The following is a 4,625-nucleotide window of genomic DNA, read 5'->3' as shown; positions in this document are numbered from 1 at the left end:
GGTTTTTTTTTTTTTTTTTGGTCCTGGAGATTGAGCCCAGGGCCTTTGTAGTGAGCACCCTGATACCACGACTTTCTTTTGAGGGGGTGCTTTTTTGAGCTAGGATCTCACTTTTGTAGTTCAGGTTGGTCTTGAACTCATTATGTAGCCCAGGCTGGCCTCAAAATGACAGCAATTGTCCTGCCTCCACCTTCTAAGTGCCAAGATTGTAGGGATGCACCAACCATGCCTGGTCCTCGATAGAGTTCCCTGCTAGATAAAATGGACCTAACCCCACATCCTAAATGGCTCTTTCTGGCAAAAATCACTCCGGGGAAACAATGACCCCAACTTTCCCACCACAAAGCTCTCCCACCTCTAGTCCATCCTACCGGGAAATCCAAACCTGCCAATGGATTTAAACTCACCTCTGGCTGCCGGCAAACATCTACCTCCACCATGCCCACCTCCCATGACCCCTTGCCCACATAAAACCTCACCCAGCCAGCCCTTGCCTCACTTCTCTCGTCATTGTTCAAGACAGCCCGGCACCCTGTCCTCCACACCCTGTCCCCCTAATAAGTCTGGTTTCAGGTGTTCATGTCTGCGGCTCAATTCCTATCCTTTCAGAGGACCCATTTTTATATTTTTTATTTTGAGACAAAATCTCACTAAGTTGCCCAAGTGGGACTCAAACTTGCAATCCTCCTGCTTCAGCTTTCCAGAGTGCTGGGATTACAACCATGCACCATTGTCCCCAGTTTACAGTAGATTCCTACAAAGATTTTTAAAAAGAAAGCCATGCTCTCAGGTTTCATGAATAAAATGAGGTATAGACTGAAGAAGATAGGATAGTCCTCCTTTCAGAAGTAGACCTCACCTGAGGGACTGTGCTTCACTCAGCGAGAGTTAAAATGTCCAGGCTGGCCAAATTTGGAGGAGGATGAGCAGAGTGAGAAAGGGCTTTCACACTTGATTGTATGAGGAACAGAACTGGGGATATTAAACTGGACTAAAATGAAGAGACTGGGCCAGGTGGGAGTGGATGTGCAGGATTCCACAGAAGATGCCCAGGCCTCTGGGAGGTGGCTCTGGATGACTTTTCCAACACCAGAAGAGTTACTGCCAAATCTTATGTTGCCATCTTTAACTCTTAGATGTTGTGGCCCCTTTTCTCCGGGTAGCTTGGATTATTAACATCATTGCCGGGAACCTTTAGGCTACACTGGCAAACAAACCAAAGCCCAGCCCCAGGCAGTTTGATGTTCTGGCTTCCCGCTGTCAGTCTGTTGCCAGCAGGCCTCAGCTTCTGAGCACTGAGCCCTCTCCTACTTTCTCCACTGCTAACTCCACCCCTCTGCATGTCCTATTTTCTGTCCTTGAATTCCCTCACACTGACTTGCAGCTCCACGTCAGTAGCTCCATGTACATTGCTGTATGCCAGAACTCTTTCAATAAATTCAATAAAATTACATGAGATATTTGACCCTTTATTATAAAATAGGGTTTGTATTCAAAGATTTTGCCCAAACAACCACCAGTGTTCTGATCACATTGAAGTTAGGCTAGGCTAAGTTACAATGTTTACTAGATTAGGTGTATTAAGTGCATTTTCAATTTCTGATATTTTTCAGCCTACAGTGGGTTTATCAGGATGCAACCCCATCCTAGGTTGAGGAGCAGCTGTATTGTGCTGGCTGTTGGATCATGGGGACATGGGAGACAGAAACATGGACTGGAGGAGCCAAACAATGACACCTAACCAGGAATTCTCAGGGGGCATCCAGGCAAACTGTTTCCCCTTCCAAGACTGGAGAGGGTAGACCTGGTAATCTCCCAGGCCTTCTGCTCTGGGCTCCTAAAGCTCTGCCTCTCATCTAACCCAAGTCATTTTGAATATGCTAGCCTTTTGTTAACAATAAAACTATGAGCATTGTCAGAACTACACCTCAATGATATCTAAAATAGAGAAGTCTGAACCTGAATCAAGGAGATTTTAAAATAGAAAACTATCAAATTTTGTTCACACTGGAGCAGGCCAGGACTGTGGGAGCCAAGTTACTTATAAGCTTCTCTTGTCAAAAGAGGGTTTAGCTCATTCACTAAGTCAACTCTAGTCCCCTCCCCACCCCGAGTTGGGGGGAGTCTACTTCAAGCTGGGAGGAAAAAAGATTAGACAGGATAAACTGACTGTGGTGTTATCTTCTCTGAGGGTTTGATCCTATTGTAGCAGAAGCAGACAGAAGAAATAGAAAGAGAAGACTGGCTCTAAAATGCAGCCTGCCATCCTATGGGTGCTTAATAATTACTTGTTGATTTATCTTCAAGTGCATTACTCTCTTTCTCCACAGGGGAAATAGAAATCAGCGATTTAACAAGCTGGAAAAGCTCAAAGTAGAGGTCACTAGAAAATTACTTAAGTACATCTTAAATCAAAGGAAAATTGCATTTAGTGTTTTTCTAGTTGTAAGGACTGATTGCCGCTAATCCTGAATTAAGAGTAATGTAAGAGCTAAAAAAAAAAAAAAAAAAAAAAAATAAAAAAAAAAAAAAAAAAAAAAAAATGCCCAAACAAGGGTGAAGCAATTTAGTCACACAAGGAATCAGTGGTAGGGCCTGATTCCCCAGCCTGGGTATTTATTTATACATTTCTGTCACCATCAACGACTCCTCCGAGGTCAGGGATCAAAACCTTGTTTTGTTGCATGGATCCTTTTGGCAGTGTGGGAAAGCCTAGAGACAATCCTTTCAGAACAATGATTTTAAATATATCAAGTAAAAGCTTTTGGTTTCCTTCTCAGAATAATGATTTTAAATGTATAAATTAAAATGCAGAGGCACAGAAAATAACCAGCTATTCTTAGTAGTATTCTTAATCCTGCAATTAAAAATGCAATGTGGTAATACATGTGCTTCATTTTTAACACATTAAGTAACTAGAATTATTACCATAATTTCCAAGAAGTGATATTTTAATGATTTTTTTCAAAAGGTCTGATGTACCTGTGATGTGCAATGCAATATCTATTATTTCTATTGGTGATTAATTCACTGCAACAGCCTTGTCTCAATACAGTACTGTACTACCTTACTGCATTTTAAATTGTAGTTTTTTAATAACTACTGAACATGATTATTTTAATATGCATTTTAATTTATGCATTTAAAATCATTAGTCTGAGCAATGCGTGAGGCCCTGGGTTTGATTCCCAGCACTGCAAAAAGAAAAAAGAGTAAAATAAAATAATTACTCTAAGAAGGGAACCAGGGCTTTTTACTTCATTTAAAAACATGCAGGTTACTGTACTTTATTACCTACAATTATAAATAAAGGAAATGCTACATTTAGATAAAAGGTTAGTGGACTTATACATGGAAATCTTCTCCATCCAAATTCATACAACCCTTGAATTCTGTCTACACCTCATGTTAAAAACACCTGGGCAGGAGGACAGTCATGGTAAAAACAGTGAGAACAGAGATGAGCAGAAATGTCTGTTTCTACTGTCACCCTTAAAGGCTACACGTTACCAGAGAAAAGAGTATATCCCCTCACAGGGGTGACCTGTGCACTCCTGTGCTTTGGCACCAGCGGTTCCTAAACACAAAGCCCAGGCCAAACTAGGTCACATTCCTACCAAGATACACAACAAGTCCACAGCTCACAGGCGTGTCCCAGGTCTGTGGACTCCCACCGATCTTTTTAATAAAGCTTTTGGCTTCTCTTCCTCCATTTGGACCTGTGTATTTGTCTCTTCTTTCATCCTTCTCTTGAAAGTGAAAACATTCTCCAGGGAGAAAGCGAGGAAGGGTAGTTTATACAATTAGACTGGAGTCTTATACAGTGAGACTCCAGCACTAGGTACAGCGTTGCCTTTTGCACTTATAGAAATAACACACGCACATTTAAGGGGCAAAGAAGTACAGAAAGGGTAAACGGCTCCTTACCTGTTTACCTAATCTATCTCATTCCCTAGCCTCAGCCAATTCGATGTGTATATTCACATACACACAGACACATCTTTAAAACTCACTGTGTCATTATGCAAGGTAACTTTTCTCACCCAGGCAACTCCGCAGGATATTTTACAGCAGTACACATGCTATGAATACCGCGCTCTGGGAAGACCGATAGGTGAGCGCTTTAGCAGCCGCCGCCGCGCACGCTGCGGGCCGTCGGAGAGCGCAACAGGCGCCGCAAAGCAGCGGCTCTCACGCGCCCGAGATTAAGGCCCTCGATCAACCTGCAGGCTGCCCTTGTCCGCTTCGCTTCCCGGCTTTTCTCTTCTTCTTTTTATAGCTCGGCTTTTTCTAGGAAAGCCTGGCCCTGACTGTAGGCAAGTGTCCGGGGCTGCTCACTGAGACCCACGAGCTACCTAAAGCCCCCGGGAGGGGCACTCGGGTGAGAGCAGCACCCCCAGCACCTCCTGTCAAGCAGGGGTGGCTATGCCCGCGCTCTTCGGGGAGCCGGACTGCGGTGGCAGTGCCTGAGAAAAGTCGCCGCCACGTCCCTGCCCTCTGGAGTGAACGCGGCAGACTCAGAGGACTTAGTGAGAGAGGTGCGGACCCCAAAAGTCCGGCCTGGGGGTGGTGCCCGCGTCACCCCGGAGTCAACGCACCTCCTCGCCAGGAGCCCGGAGCCCGCG

The 4,625-nt window shown here is 44.4% G+C and overlaps 1 protein-coding gene across 2 annotated transcripts in view; it reads right to left on the bottom strand.

Moving 5' to 3' along the window:
• Positions 1–4,619, bottom strand: part of Tal2 (TAL bHLH transcription factor 2) — a 7,849-nt gene extending 3,230 nt beyond the window's left edge. The window contains exon 1 of one of the 2 annotated variants that reach the window (XM_010619691.2): positions 4,599–4,619. The gene's annotated coding sequence lies outside the window, so the exon portion shown is untranslated. Of the gene's footprint in view, positions 1–4,043; positions 4,560–4,598 lie in introns of those variants that run through there. The other variant, XM_010619692.3, reaches the window with a different exon arrangement.
• Positions 4,620–4,625: the final 6 nt, after the last annotated feature.

This window comes from Fukomys damarensis, unplaced genomic scaffold, assembly GCF_012274545.1.
Source record: "Fukomys damarensis isolate Sample0158 unplaced genomic scaffold, DMR_v1.0_HiC HiC_scaffold_36, whole genome shotgun sequence".
In the NCBI taxonomy this organism is placed as follows: Eukaryota; Metazoa; Chordata; class Mammalia; order Rodentia; family Bathyergidae; genus Fukomys; species Fukomys damarensis.
The sequence above is the reverse complement of the archived record's forward strand: the minus strand, read 5'-3'. Positions and strand labels throughout refer to the sequence as shown.